The 16,207-nt window shown below is 44.7% G+C and overlaps 1 protein-coding gene and 1 long non-coding RNA gene across 3 annotated transcripts in view; one reads left to right on the top strand and one right to left on the bottom strand.

The window, feature by feature from the left end:
- RALB (RAS like proto-oncogene B) overlaps positions 1-16,207 on the bottom strand; it is a 58,717-nt gene that overhangs the window by 24,135 nt on the left and 18,375 nt on the right. The window lies entirely within an intron of this gene.
- LOC115287905 lies at positions 11,464-14,227 on the top strand. The gene is made up of 3 exons (XR_003906708.1): positions 11,464-11,551; positions 11,745-11,824; positions 14,180-14,227. It is a non-coding gene; the product is annotated as an uncharacterized LOC115287905 (long non-coding RNA).

Here is a 16,207-nt window from a genome sequence, read left to right as displayed (position 1 = left end):
AACTTTGCTTCTGTGAATTATCATGGTTGTATGAAAATGGGGAAGTAATTTTCCAGGTCAGGGTAGAGGAGCCTTTCAAACCCATGTAGACATCTATCTAATTCTGAGCTGCTATTTTCAAGACACGAAGTCAATTTCTCTAGAAGAAACCACAATAAATGAACTGAAAACTATTCAGCAGGTCCAAAGATATTTGCCAGAGTATCTGTGTTCAAAGCTCAAAAATGGAAATAACCATGGTGATTTCCAACCCACAAAATCACATGGGCCACCTTGACCTGAGGAAGGGAAAGACAGGAGACAGACAGAAGGGCCAACCAAGTGCCCGTCACCAATCTGATCCTGGAACTGGAAATGCCTGACCTCGGGGCTCTACTTATTGTTGTTTTTGTTTTCGCTACTACCGGACATGTTCTAGAAACAGTCTTTGACTCAAGAAACTCCAAGTCTAGTGGTTCAGACAGATTAGTAAAAGATCACAGTGCCAGATTACAAATTCCGTGTCAGAAGTGTGATGCAAGGGGTGCTCTGAGAACACGGAGGCGAGCCATCTAAATCACTCTGGAAGGTCAGGGAAATTCTCCTAAAGGGAGAAATATAGGAACTGGGATTTGAAAGCACCAACTAGATGAAGAGAAGAAGAGAAATGCCAGGAAGAAAACAAATCAGCGCAGCTTATAGAAAGTGTGTGTTGAAGATTTAATGTTTGTGATTGATATGCCTAGCCAATAAATGTGTTCCTAAAAAATAACACAAGTATCCTTTCTCCCAAGAGTTTGTTATGAAAAGTTTCAGACTTCCAGGAAAGTTAAAGGAAGTTCAGGGTGAGTCCATCTCCCCACCACTTGGATTCGCCAATACAAGTTTTGCTCCATGTGCTCTACCACAAACCCGTCAACTGGCGTATCTCTTCCTACCCATCATTCCATCTTATTTCTTGCATTTCCATGTAAGCTGTAGCCATCAGTACACTTCATCCCTGACTTCACTGTAGACATCCATTTTTTTTTTTTTTTACAAAGCAATCATATCCCCCCTGCCCAATCCTGCCTTCACTGATAATTTCAGAACTCTAGGAGGTTTGCAATCCTCCGAAATCACTTCAATGAACTATTTGGGTTCATAGCAAATACATGAAACCACAACATTGACCTTCCATGAGGGGAATTCGGGTCCATAACACCAAGTCCTGGCATGTTTTTCACTTTGGGTCAGAAGTCTCTTACAGCGGACTTGAGAAACACACCAGTAGATGCCCTGCACTATGTTTCTATCTAGTAACACCCAAGTTCTGCAGTTAGATTCATTTTCATGCAAAAAAAAAAAAAAAAAAAATTAAGTGCTACTCTGTGCCAAGCTGCAGATCTCTGCCCTTAGAAAACTTAATCCTCTAAGGAAAGACATACAACTAAAGCATCTTAGTATAATTTCCCACATACACTGAGGAAGATGGTGCAAGTATAATGGAAGGCACAATGAACTCTGGACGAAAAGAATCAGGAAAGGCCTCAAAATTGAGTAAGAGTACACTCAGCAGACGGGGGCGATTGAAGGGAGCTCTCCAAGCATAACTCAGAGCACTAGCAAAGGAACAAAGGCATCAAACATCACAGTGGGTACCAGGTATCACATAATATTGAAGCATAAGGTATGGGTGGGGAAGTGAAGGGTGAGGAGTCTCCAAAGACACACATGTTCACCTACAAACAGCCCTAAGATGCCATCTTTAGAAACACACCCTGCAGAAAATGGGAAACCATTGCAGGGTGTGCCTTCCAGCCCAACTTAGCGTGAAAGGCACTGGACCCATAGGAATAAACACACACATTCCCTGGGGCACCTGGGTGGCTCAGTCAGTTAAGCATCCAAGTATGGCTCAGGTCATGATCTCACTCTCATGAGTTCAAGTCCCACATCAGGCTCTGTGTTGACAGCTCAGAGCCTGGAGCCTGCTTTGAATTCTGTGTCTCCCCCTCTCTGTTCTTCCCCTACTTGTGTTCTTTCTGTCTCTCTATCTCTCTAAAATATATAAATAAATATTTTAAAAATTTAAAAATTAACACACACACACACACACACACTTTCCCGTACAGAAAAATAAGGCACCCCAAATTAAAAGAAGCATCATTCAGATGGTTTGGCAGGGAGACAAGGGTGAGAAAAATGCTTTTCTATATCATGTTCTATGATACATTAATTTGAGATGGGGCTCTCTACCACTCCGCATTAATTCAAAGCCTAGAGCCCATTCACTGGAGAAGTAAAGTTTTTAAAGTAGATCACAATATACAAATCACACAAATGTGTGTTAGGAAGAAGAGACTGGTTCTTTGGAGCCTTAGTCCCATAGGTTAATATGATCATTAGCCTTTTATTAAACTGAGGCTAGGAGAAAATAAGTTGGTTGATAGAGTAAAATGCCACCTTGTCTATACTACAGGAATGTCAAAAAAAATCGAATGATGATTTGAAATTGCAGAGGAAAACTTACTCCTCCAGTCTCCCTCATAAAATGCAAGTGTCCTAGGTGGCACATGTCCACAAAAGCACATGGGAAACTCTCAAACACTATCCACGTGCAAGAATTGCACTTAGCACTTTTTTAGCGTAACTTTAAGGTAACCTAGATATTACTAGTAGGCCATCATCATAATACTTGAGTCTCTCAAAATATTATCCATGTCTTTAATCCTCTCTCTAACAATCAGAAAAGGAGGACAATCCTAAATCTGGGACAATTTAAGCACCAAAATAATTAAGGACAGTAATGAAAACAGACCATTGAAAAGTTAGGAATTTGTGAATCCATACCTATAATAAATATTAAATAAACAACAGAAGAGGGAGGACTCTTGCTTCCAGTAGACCGCCAAAGGCAGACTGATAGAGAGGGTGCCTCTGAGTTGGAAGATCCACATTCATAGGGAAACAACCTCATATGGAAGTTCATATTCATTCAAACAATTCATATGGAAAATCAACTCTCATAGTAAAGATTGGCTCAGGCCAGAATCATTAATCGATGCTAAGTCAACTGGGGAGATCTGGATGAGGAACAGGATATTTGCATGGTCTTAAAGTGCCTCCATACATTATTTACAAAGCAGAATCTGCATTTTAACAAGCAGAGAGCTATTTAAGTGTCAAGGCAAATCTCAATTATTCATACCACTTCCTGTTACAATCCAAATTAGGAATAATCTGATCTAAATTAGGGTCATGAAGGACTCTCCCCCAAAAAGCCGTGCTTTGAAATATGAAGTAGCACAGGAAACAGATGGATTGCAGGATTGTGGATGCTGAATACTGAAAAAGTAAAACACAAGGACACCATCTACTCAGTAGACGTCATTTCCGTTAGTCTTGAAATCGACATGGACTCTCCCTATTTCTTAGCATCTAACACCAAAGTATTAAATAGTTGTAACCAATAAAATGAGGGACTGTACCTATGAGCACGTCAGTGTGTGTTGACAGCACCTCCCTTCCTGCCCTGAGTCCCTAGATCACAGTCATCTTAATGACAACACAACCTTGTGGCAATTGGTACACAGTCTCAAAGGTGCTCCCTGGGGAGAAAGACAGCGTGTCACCAGGACCTGGGACTCTGACCTGTGGTGTATTAGAGACCTAGAAATGCCCAGAGAAGGAATAAAGGACTGAATGAATAGTGAGGGAAGAGTTTTAAGAAACAAGAATGCATTTTAAAAAATTGTCCACAACACACACCATGCCAAACTTCTCACCAATGTTCCAGTAAGGAAATATTGTCTCCTGAGTGTCCTATTGTGAACACTGATTGTGGAAGGTACATCATTAAAGTAGCGGCCCTCCCCAGAGGTTCTTTTTACTGCCTAACAATAAATGCTGTTAGCTATAAAAATGATAATAATTTAAAATTACACCCATGCGTGCACACACACACACACACACACACACACACACACACACTTAGGAGCCAAGATCGATAAGGACAGTAACTGCAACGGACTGAAACACATCAAATTTATTCATGATGATACTTTAAATGCAACTTCTTAGTCACCATTGGAGGACCAGGAAAACAATGCATTATTTTGAAATTGGTAAATAAAGGGAAAGAATTAAAAATGCATCTTGCCTCTCCTCTACTAACTGGACTATTGGGTGACCAAATACAGCTGATCCTTAAACAACAAGGAGCATTAGGGGGCACTGACCGTCCACCCACAGTTGAAACCCTGCGTATAACTTCTAACTCCCCCCAAAACTGAACCACTAATAGCCTACTGGTGACTAGAAGCCTTATTAGCAATAACATGAACAGTCCACTAGCACATACTTTGTGTGTTGCACATATTCTATACTGCACTCTTACAATAAAGTTAGCTAGAGAAAACAAAATGTTAAGAAATCATAAAGCAGAGAAAATACATCTGAACATGTACTGTATTTATCAAGAAAAATCACATGTAGGTGGACCCCCACAGTTCAGACCTATGGTGTTCAAGGGTCATCTGTGACAGACGAAGCAAAGTTTCCCTTCACAGAATCTTGTGACAAATCAAGGAACGACGAATTTGGGCTATCACAATTTGGCAATTCCTCATGGATTAAGGAAATCTGAGCAAAGGCTGCTAACATTATAGTAAAAAAAAAAAAAAGAAGAAGACAACTTGACATGATGAGCACCTTGAAAAACAAATAATCATCAATGATGTCATCTTGTGAAAGAAGCTTCTATATCCCACTGCTGATATATGGGAAACAGAGGAGACAGGGCGCCTGGGGGGCTCAGCTGGTTAGGTGTCTGACTTCAGCTCAGGTCATGATCTCATGGTTCGTAGGTTCAAGCCCCACGTCAGGCTCTGTGCTGACAGCTCCTGGAGCCTGCTTCGGATTCTGTGTCTCCCCTTCTCTCTGCCCCTCCTCCACCCCCACTCACACTCTGTCTCTCTGAAAAATAACTAAATGTTAAAAAAATTAAAAAACAAAAACAGGAACAGAGGAGACAGGGATGTGGTGAATACACACAGACACACCAGCAGCAACATGAAAACCGTAGAAAGCTCTATGGAATAAGCCACCCAGTTTCTTCAACAGATAAACTACATGGAGAGAGAAAAAGAGACACACACACACACACACACACACACAGAGACAGAGAGAGAGAGAGAGGGAGGGAGGGCCTATAAATTATGAGACCTGAGATAGATCAAGTGATTGAAACCTAATGGACCTCAGCTTGGATCCTAAACACAGAAGAAAACTGGGGAAATCCCAACACTGACTGGATTTGATAACATTAAGGAATTAATTTATTTTTAAAACTTTCAAGTAACTTAATTTAACCTCATTACAAGTGAAGTTAAATGATATATGGGGTTTGCTTCAAAGTTATCACGGAGGAAGGGAGTTGGGATACAGATGAAATAAGATTGGCCAGCAACTGGTAATTGTTGAGGCTGACTGATGCATGGTCTCTGTACTTTCATTTGTGTTTGGAAATCTCCACACTTAAAAAGTTATAAAAAACTAAAGTAAAAAATAATGACAGAAATACAGGGGCCTGGGTCCCATTCCCACGGAGAGTCCAATTTAGGAGCGTGGAGCTCTGAGACCTATGTTCTCAGGCTCTCCAGATAACTCCAGGTCATGCCTTGGTTTGAAAACCAGAGACTTTATGCCCTTTGAGAACAGATTCTGTATTTTGTTAACCACTGTCTCATTACCTATCACGGAAAACATACTTATATATTGAGTCCGTTAAGTAAGGTCGGAGCCACTGTCTTGCCTTAATTCTACAGGCAGAACACTCAGCCGGTTGGCACCACGAATCTAACTTCAAATGAATTCTTAGATGAACGTCTCACAACTAACACTCAGCTACCACCTTTGTTTTTGCAAGGGCCATGGTACTGCGCCATCTTAAGAAAACTGATTAAACTTTCACAACCTGATTCAAAATTTCTTGTGTGAGTTTTCAAAAACAAAAAAAAGTATGTGTGTATCTCCTAGTATCTAGACGGTGATGACAACAAGTAAGGCCATCCCTAGAGATATTTAGTTTTCAATCTGTCCACAAGTGGCTTCTCCTCTTCACATCTACCTTCTAACTACAGAGACCCTTTTTCATACTATTGTCTTCTATTGATCTGCTGTTCTTCAAATTCAAGTACAATAATTTCCATACATCCACTCCACACTTGTAAAGTCTTCAGAAATAGGAAAGCCCTAAGAAAATGAGAAAGGGAGTATTTAAAAGATTGGGTGCCTTGAGAATGCATAGAATGCTAGCAGATTTGAAATGATATGCTCCCTTCAAATAATGAAATACATTCAAAGAATCAAAAAGTGGGATTCTGATTTGAAAATGCATTCTTGGATTTTCACAGTATGTAATGAAATAGAAACTCTAAAAACCAGTAAAGTTCGTTTTAATACTCTACCAAACTCTATCAATATCTAAACTTTAATTTTTACTAAATCAGGTTTGTAAGATTGTTAGTACGTTGATAGCAACCATTTGCAATCCTAACTTGAACCATAAAAACAAACAGATACGCCATGTTACATCATAAACCAACTGAGATGCTTAGCTCTGACGGGCACGTTCACAGACTGAATAATCATGAGAGTCTCTGTGAAGTCTTCCAGCTCTCCCCCAAAATAAAAAAGCAGAGGACCATTTAAAGTATGTTAAGCATATTAAGAATAATAGGCCTTTTTGGCAAAAGGACATTGGTAAAAAAGCACTTTAAAAATTTTTTCACTCAATAACTTACAAGTTTTTCCAAATACATCACTGAATGTACTGTCTAGCACCCCTTTTCTAGAAACTGTTCCCCTCTGCCATGTGCATGGTTATTACAGGACAGGGGCGGGGGGAGGATTAGATGTGCCAGGTCAGGATGTGGCCCATCCCCTGGTAGAAACTGACTGATCCCAAGGAGGGCACTTGACCCAGGCCAGGGTCTGGGTACAAAGCTGAGCGGCTGGGGCCTGGGGGCTGGCTTCAGCTGGGCAGGGAGCCCCCAGGCAGAAGTAAAAGAGTGGCAGCCCTGTGGTCCTTTAGACAGTGCACTGCCCTTCCAAAGAGAAGCACCTGCTGAGTCCTGGCATTTAGGGATGTCAGACTTCTGCTTCTTTAAGAGAAGCCAGGAATTTGGAATTTTATGCGAAACTCCCTTTTTAAATGTTATCAATTAAACCACTCTTTAAAAACACTGTGAGCAGACAAAGCATGTCTGCAGGCCACTCATTTTTGCAAATTGGCAGCTATGTCTTCTGCCAAGTAGTAAAAGCCGATCTAGAGCAAGAAAGAGACACGGAGTCTGCACGCAGAGAGGAAACACTAGGACAGTCCTGGAGGCACTCAGGGGCCTGGTTCCAGCTGCTCCTGATCCCAGCCACATCCTCAGCCCCTTCCTTGGTGTGGTTTTCCATGTCTTTGCTGAGTCAGTGACATATGCTGGTGTCCACCCAATAAATCCCCCTTTGTGGCATGAGCTCGTGTACCTTATGTCTCTATCACTTCCGACCAAGCAAGTTTCAATGGACTGTACATAACGGCTTTGAAAGTATACATACAGGGCCGCCTGGGTGGCTCAGTCGGTTAAGCGTCCGACTTCGGCTCAGGTCATGACACAGTTTGTGGGTTCGAGCCCTGCGTCGTGCTCTGTGCTGACATTTACACCAGAGACACTCTTTAAAAATTAGAACAATCGAGTACTTGTAAGAATCTCATCATTTCACCCACTGATTTAAATAAGGAATCCTGAGAGAGTTTATGATCATCTGGGTGTTATTCAATTGACAGTGAGTTTTTGGACTGACCAGCTCTCCCAGGACTTTGCACTCTCTCAGAAAGGACCACAGGCCCTTCCCAGGGCACGTGGAATGTGAATGGGTAAGGGACCTGAATATCTGGATGTGCCTCGGAGCACCTCAGTTCAAGAGACTGCGGGTCACCTAGCGAAGAGGCTGCACGGTCAGCTGACAGTCTCCACAGACACCAGCTCACTAGCACTGCTGCTCAACTTCTGCTACATCTTTCTTTTTTTCTTTTTTATTTTTTTAATGTTTATTTTTGAGAGAGACACAAAGTGCAGGTGGGGGAGGGGCACAGAGAGAGGGAGACACAGAATCCAAGCTGTCACAGCCCAGAGCTGGACATGGAGCTCGAACCCATGAACCCATGAGACCATGACCTGAGCTGAAGTCGGATGCTCAGACTGAGCCACCCAGGCACCCCTCTGCTACATCTTTCTGTGAAAGGAAGACGCTTGGTTCTTGACTGCTCTGTTTGGGAAATTTGTATTTTCTTACTGCTCTTCATTGAATAGTGCATTCCAGGAGTGACAGTCCTGGCGAGAAACGACTGGAGTCGCCAGGATTCTCAGAGGACAGGCTTTCTGTTCCCTCAGCCTAGCCTGCACATACTAACTTAAAGAAGGAAACTTCATTTTCCCTTCCCTTGGACAACTGCTATTGTCATTAGCACCGGGGGAGAGAATATTTTTATACTGTCATACATGTATGACTCAGTTTCCATGTCCAAAAAAGTAAGGAAGTTGAATTAAATGATCTAAGTTCCTTTCCAATCTTTCACTGGGTTTTTTTTTTTCCTGCAACGAAATCTGCAAAACAACTTAAAGTACTGCTCTGAGTGCCGAAGGAAATTTGTTTTAGGATGCCTGCTCCCTGATGAATATCTCTTTACATGTTCTCTCGCCAACAAAACAAAACAAAACAAACCCCACAACTAAATTAACAAAAACCAGCTAAAGTCACTAAAAAAACAAAACCCAGAATGCTCTGAAGTCACTCATCACACTCTGTTTGCAGTCTTTTCCCTTAGGTGCATGTTATTCTTTCTGCCAGGATTGCCCTTCTTCCTGATAGAGGGTCACCTAGAATTTAACACTCAGCCTGAACATCTCAGCCACCATCTTCCTGGGCCTCCCCCAGCAGAGCTGACCCTCCCTGAGTAGACTCCCCTGCCTGTCAATATACCTACGGTGTTGCACTGAAATTAGCCAGTAATTTCCTAATTAGATGAGGTCTGTCTCTCCCGCCACACAGAGAAATGCGCATTCATGTTTGTGTGCCCAGAGTGTCTGGTGCTTAGGTCACTTGGGACTTGGTGGATAAAAGAAAAACAAGTTCTCCGTTGGAGTTGAGAGGTCAGGTCTCCAGAGGGTAAGTGGTAACTGGTAAACTTTGGAAAGTTAATTCATTTATATGATGACTTTCCTGAACTATAAAGCAAAGAAATAGTGGCAGGTAATTTGCAAGCTCTGATTTTTTTTATAGGACACAGTTATTTCTGAAATAAAGTCCTCTCCCACCACACCCTCACCCTCAAAGGAACCTGGGGGTTGCACTGGTCTTGGAGAGGTCTACCCACGTATCCAGACTCCAGTTCCTTCCACCTGCAAAGGCAGCCTCAGGGCATCAGCACCACTGCATGCCTCTGTGGCTGAAGATCAAATTTGGAACTAGCACACATGCCCCTTTTCTGAATTACTTACCCCACACCAATCCCACGTAGAGATGCACTGCTACTATTTCCACTTCCATGGCATCTACTAATGTATTGCACGCACTCAAACAGAGCTTATAGAACTTGCTAGATCACTTAACTAGTGTGTGGCGGGACTGGAAGGGCACTCCCAGCAGTCTGGCTTCAGAGCCACTCAGAGCCATGACACTGGGCTGCTCCGTTAGCACACCAGGGAAGGGTGGGGAAGACCTTCCCGCAGGGGGGAAAGCACTGGAGTTGTCATCCCTGGCACAGAACTGTGGATCAAAAGGCTCATTAAGGGGGCGCCTGTGGCTCAGTCAGTTAAGTGTCTGGCTTCAGCTCAGGTCCTGATCTCACAGTTCGTGGGTTTGAGCCCCGCATCAGGCTCTGTGCTGACAGCTCGTTCAGAGCCTGGAGGCTGCTTCATATTCCATATCTCCCTCTCTCTCTCTGACCCTCCCCTGCTTGTGCTCCCTGTCTAAAAAAAAAAAAAAAAAAAAAAAAATATATATATATATATATATACACACACACATAAAGGCTCATTAAGGAGAGGCCCAGGTGACCACAGCACAAGTTTGAGGAGGAAATACACAGCAGAAAGCAGTTATTACCCACCCCAAAACCCTGAGAGCAGGGACTGGCACAGATTTGTACACCCATGTCCATGGCGGCACTGTCCACAGCAGTCAAAAGTGAAAGCAACCCAAGTGTCCACTGATGAATGGATGGATGGCAAGCAAAATGTGGCGCATCCACAATGGAATCCTAGTCAGTCTTCAAAGGGAATTTAATTCTCATAGAACTTAAAGCTATGATATTCAATTCAAGGATAAACCTTGAATACATTAGGCTAAGTGAATTAAGCCAGACACAGAAGGACAAATACTGTATGACTCCATTTATATGAAGTACTGAGTGGAATAATGGTCCCCAGGGGCCAGGAGAGGCTGGGGGTTAGTGTTTCATGAGCACAGAGTTGCAGAATGGGATGATTAAAAATGTTTTGGCCCGGTGCCTGGGTGGCTCAGTTGATTAAGCATCTGACTCAATTTCGGCTCAGGTCATGATCTCCCGGTCTGTGAGTTCAAGCCCCACATTGGGTTCTGTTCTGATGCTTAGAGCCTAGAGCCTGCTTTGATTCTCTGTTGCCCTCTCTCTCTCTCTCTCTACCCTTCCCTGCTTGTGCTCTGTCTCTCTCTCTTTCTCAAATAAACATTAAAAAAATTTTTTTGAATCACTAAAATGATGGAGAGGTGCCTGGCTGGCTCAGTTGGTCGAGCATACGACCCTTCATCTTGGGGTCATGAGTTTAAGCCCCACACTGGGTGTAGAGCTTTCTTTGAAAATAATTGCTAAAGTGACAGGTCTTACATATATTTTATCACAATTTTTTAATTTTTAAAAATCTGTGTATTTATTTTTGAGAGAGTGAGTGAGAGAGAAAGAGAGAGAATGTGAGCAGGGGAGGGACAGAGAGAGAGGGAAACACAGAATCCGAAGCAGCTCCAGGCTCCAAGCATCAGCACAGAACCTGATGCAGGGTTCGAACCCACGAACCACAAGATCGTGAACTGAGATGAAGTCAGATGCTTAACCAACTGAGCCACCCAGGCCCCCCTACCACAATTCTCTGAAGTAGTTATATACCAAATACAGTGTGAGAAAAAAAAAAAAAACATTCAACTTGGAAGTTTGGAGTCTGCCAGTGGGAAACTAACACCCTTAGTTAAGTTGCTTTCTTCGGCCTCAGTCTTGTCCATAAAATTCACAGAGTGCCTATATCCTGGGGTTATTAACATGCCATGAGAAAATACTTGGCTTCAAGTAAACACTTAACTGATTTTTGAACATTGTTCTGATATTCTAGAAAGTTCTGAGAAAGAAATTGGCCTACCAGACAAACCTATTTGATGGCAGAATAAGCTGCCTGTCCTTAAAGAAGGAGAACAGGGGACACATCTTTGCCAAGACCCGTCCTCTTTGCCAGCGGAGGTGACACCTTCCCAGAACACCACTAGGAGGGAAGAGGAGGATCAGAATCAGGTAAGACCCGGGCTAGTCACTCCACCCCACCCCGCCCCACCTATCTCTCGGGGAACTGGAGAGGAACAACAGGACTGCAGCCGGCCTTGGACATGACTCCTTCCCCCCCCACACCCCCTGGAAAACACCCACCAACTCTTCAAGACCCCCACCTCTTCCAAGAAGCTTTTGATAGTTTTTTGCTTTCCCTGAGACTTTGCTGTGCCCTGGGGACGCCCTACTTGAAGCAGATGCCAGCTTCCTCTCCTGCCATGTGCCTTGGGCCAGGAAGAAGTAAGTGTCCTTCCTCTCTCTCGCTGTCACTTCCTGTGGAGGACATCCTTCCTCTTGCAAAAGCCCTGCATCTTCAAGGCTTGGGCCATCAGCTTTCCCCTGCCTTGCTGCCCTCAGGTCATCTACTGACGACGTCACTGCCCTCAGTCATATTTACTTCTGATTCACAGACTTCCCTTCTACCCCTCTCTCCTGTTACCCCCTCTGTGACTCCTGTGTGCGTTAGACAACCTGCAACAGAGCCCAGCCTCTCCCAAGTCCTTGACCTCCTCCTTCCTTCTACCTAACACTGCTGTGCCCATGCTGGGCCCCTCATCCATCAGCTCCATGCCTCCAGCCTCGGCCTCCTTCCTTCCAGCTCACTTGCTTAAATACACACCACCCGACCACTACTACCACAGTTCCCTGCCGGGTGGTTGCTGGCAAGCACTGGCCTCTAGCACTTCCTTTCTGTGAGTTACCTCCCCCAGGCGCTGCCATCCTCCTTCAGGAGCTTAGATCGCACCTAATGAAAGCCCTCTTGCTGGTACTGTCCAGCCCTGGTCCCTTCACTCCTCTCCAGCCCCAGCCGCTGGCGCATCAACGCTGCCAGAGAGGGAAAGAGCCGTTGCAGCCAGCCTTAGGAGACTTCACGTTACATGCACTTAGGATCCGACCCACGAGTGGGCATTCACTCTATACCGATTCCTAGAAATCTGACTGATTCTACGCTATGCCCTCCCTAAGCTCACACTCTACAGATGACCTCACCTCCTTTTGCCCAAACACAAGCCATCGGGCACAAACTGCCTCATTGCTCCTGCGGCAAATTGACAGACCTCCCAGCATCCATGCCCACCTCCTCCCCGTCTACTGCAACGTGACCAGCACGTTCCTGGTCTCAGTGAAGCCAAGCACCCCAAACGGGCTTTGGGTTCCATGCAATCCTACCCTCCCATGCCCAAGAACGGCATTCCTCCCACGATCCCCTTTTTCCTGCGTCAGTCTTTACCTCTGCAGGGGATCATCTCTAACAGAATATAGATGCATTCTACTTCATCTTCGTCCTAAACACACACACACCCCTCTGATGACCATATGTCCCTCCCAGCTAGTGACACAATTTCCCTGTAGCCCTGGTTATCTTGACCAAGGTTTCTCAAACATTCAATTACCTAGGAATCTTGCTAAGATGCATATCCGTAGGTCTAGGGTGGGGAGCCCAAGTGTCTACACTGCCTACCAACTGCCAGAAGAAGTTCCTGGCCCAAGGACCCCACCATGCAGGACAAGGCCCCGTGTTTCCTTTCCTCCCCACTTCATTTATGAAACCCCTTCCAGCGTGGCTCCCTGCCCCCACATGACCTCCCGACACCGGGCTGGTCAGGGTCACCCACAAACCCCATGCTGCAAACTCCAATAAAAAGCGTTCTTTTTCTCCGCCCCCCTCCCCAACCCCCAATGCCCTATCACCAAAGAGTGTGGCAACTGTGAGCAGAAGAACACTGCCTGGAAATGGCAAGCAGTAGTAGGCAATTCAAAGACCCCTCTTGGCGTCTCCCTCCAGATCCTGTCCCTTCAAGTGTCGTAGGCCAGACCTTCCTCCTGTACCTGGCTCCTAAATGTCAGTCCCCCTCAGAGCTCCGGCCTCCCATCCCTCCCCTCCCATTCGGTGACCTCATCCATTCCTGCAGCTCTACGCACTGCTCCCAAAATTCCACGTAGACCATTCTCCTGACCTCCAGACTCCGATCCCTCTGCCAAACTGCCACCTCTCCCCACGTGGCTGTCCTGTGAGAATCTCAAACTCAACATTCCCAAAATAGAACTCCGGAGCCTTCCTTCCCAGCTTCAAATCTCTTCCTTCTCCACTATTCCCCACCTCGTAGTTACTCAGGGAACTCATTGCACCCAAGTTATTACTAAAAGCCAACAACCCCAGAGCCATCTTCTATCCCCCTGCCTCTCCCTCTACTCAGCTCGTGACCAATGTTACTGGTTCCCTCTCCAAAACCATTTCAAGTCCATCCGCTCCTTCTGTCTCCTCTGCTGCACACACACCAGGCCCAAGCACTGACCGCTGAATAGCCACAACCTCCTAAATGACTCATCACGGCCACTTTAGCCCCTCTTCAATCTGCTCTTCACACAGCCCCTACTGTGAATTTTCCAAAAATGCAGGTAACAGGGGCCATAAAGCCCTTTACTGGCGCATCACGGATAAAATCCATACCCGCCATTCACCATGGCCTATGAGACCCTCCACCACCTCTTCCCCAGCCAGCTTTGCCTTCTTTCAGTTCCACGAATATGCCGCGTGCTTTCCCACCTAGGATTCCTTTCGCTTGCTCTGCTCCCTTCTTGGATTGCTTTTAGGAAGACCTGAAGCAAGAGGAAGCAAGTGATAGATAGTCAAGGGACTGAAGAAGACCCCTGTGGCTGCCCAGAGCGGAAAGAAAGAGGGAGGGCCCGGTATGAAACGGGACTACGCTGGAAAGGAAAGAGCCAGATCATTTGAGACCCCGTAGGCCCAGCAGGTTAGAGATTTTAGACTTTCTAATGAGGGCAATGGAAGGTTACTGAAGTGATTCAAGCAAACAGGTGACAATTGAGAGCTGCATGTTGAAAAGATCACTCCAGTTAAAATGTGGAAAAGCAAAGGGGCCAAGAGCAGATGTGGGAGACACGACAGGCCAGGCCAGAGACAATGTGGCCTAGGAGGTTGGCAATGGATATGGTGAAAGTGGCTAGACTTTAGAAGTATTTAGGAGGCTGTGACACTGTGATTTATAAGAAGTACATACTTGCTCCTTCAGATGGCCAAAATCTATTTCTCATGTATGTCTAGTCTTCATCTAGTTTCTGCCTCACAGCCCCCCAAAGCCTTGGGATTTCCTGAATGTTATGAGCAATGGGCGCACCCTTTGCTATAATATTTAAGTCTCATGTTCAGTTCCTGAAAAGCTTCAGAGCCACAAAGGTGAAATGAGTGTCCTGTTATTCATAACAAGACCTTTCCACTACGACTAGGTCTATGCTGGTGGGGTGGTCTTTTTCCCAGAGGCACCAACCTTGAACAGGGGGTTAGAACTTTCAGTCCCACCCCTGGCCTCCTGGGTTTGCAACTGCCATGTGAAGTGGATGTGGTCCTGGAGGCCAGGGCCCTTCATTGGCGGAATGTGCTGCTGTCCCCAGGTAGAGCGTGTCAGGACTGAGTTGAAATGCAGACATCCAGCTGGTGTCAGAGAATTGCACAGTGGTAAGGCAGAAACACCACACACACGCTCCGCCTTGGAACTGGGTCTGGAACCCCCTTCGAAGTTACAAAATGGCAGAATGTAATAAAGGAACACATATGACTTTAGATTTTTTAAAAGGCTTACCACACAAGTATGAGTAGAGGTCCCACAATGACTGAGTCCACTGATAATACGATCAGCTACTCCACACTGGACGGCAGTCCGCCCGTCCCTTCCTGTTGTTACTGGCAGACTGGGGTGGAAGGAAGGAGGGGGACGCTGGGAGAGGTAGGGTGACAGAAAAGAAAGATACTAGCTCATAAATTAGGGCAGTGGATGGGAAAAGGGCCAAAAGGGGAAGAAAGGAAATGTCAGCTTTGCTGAGTTTCCAGTCGGCCTCATGACCACTCAAGCAACCTTGAACCGGGCCGGGCTGAACAAAAGCCATTCTCGCCACACTTCGTTTTCTGAAGTTACAATTTAACATGATTTGTGAAACGTCTCGTTCTAAGTATGCTTCGTGCAAAGGGTATTTGTTATATGAAAATCCTAGAGTCATGGAGGTTTTCGAGCTGTAAGGGAACTTAAAAATCACTGAATCGGGCTGCAGGCTCGGGATTCCTCTTCTCTCCGCCTATAAACACTTCAGAAAGATTTCATCTAGAAGCTAAAAGAATAAAGTCCTTCTATCCAGGGGGATAAGTAAAAGGTTTTGAAAAGACAAATGAAAAATTGCTGGCCAAATACATATTACCCAAAGATTTATAATAATTGGGGGGAGAGGAGCAGGGATTAGGTTCTCCAAGATTTCTTACGCTCCTTTGCCAGTGAGTTTTATTTTTAAAAATACACAGATGATTAATGACTAATTTTAAGCTGTTCTTCAAGGAGATCATTTTGGCAATCATTTTTTTTTTTTTTTTTTTTTTTACCAATTCGTTTTAGGGTTAAAAAAAACTCAGCTGTTCCATTTGGTTTAGGGATCAGCAAGATTTAAATTTCTAATTTCCAAAGCTACTGCATATTTGGCTAATTAATTCTAGCATCTGACAATGAAGAAGCAAAAGAAAGAACATAACATTAAAAGTAAAATATTAAAAGTTTCTAAAATGGTAAAAACTCTGGCTGCATTTTATTCTCCTATCGGGTAGCATGGGAGACAAAG

The sequence above is a fragment of the Suricata suricatta genome, chromosome 3, assembly GCF_006229205.1.
Source record: "Suricata suricatta isolate VVHF042 chromosome 3, meerkat_22Aug2017_6uvM2_HiC, whole genome shotgun sequence".
Lineage (NCBI taxonomy): Eukaryota > Metazoa > Chordata > Mammalia > Carnivora > Herpestidae > Suricata > Suricata suricatta.
This window is presented reverse-complemented; position numbering and strand designations above follow the sequence as displayed.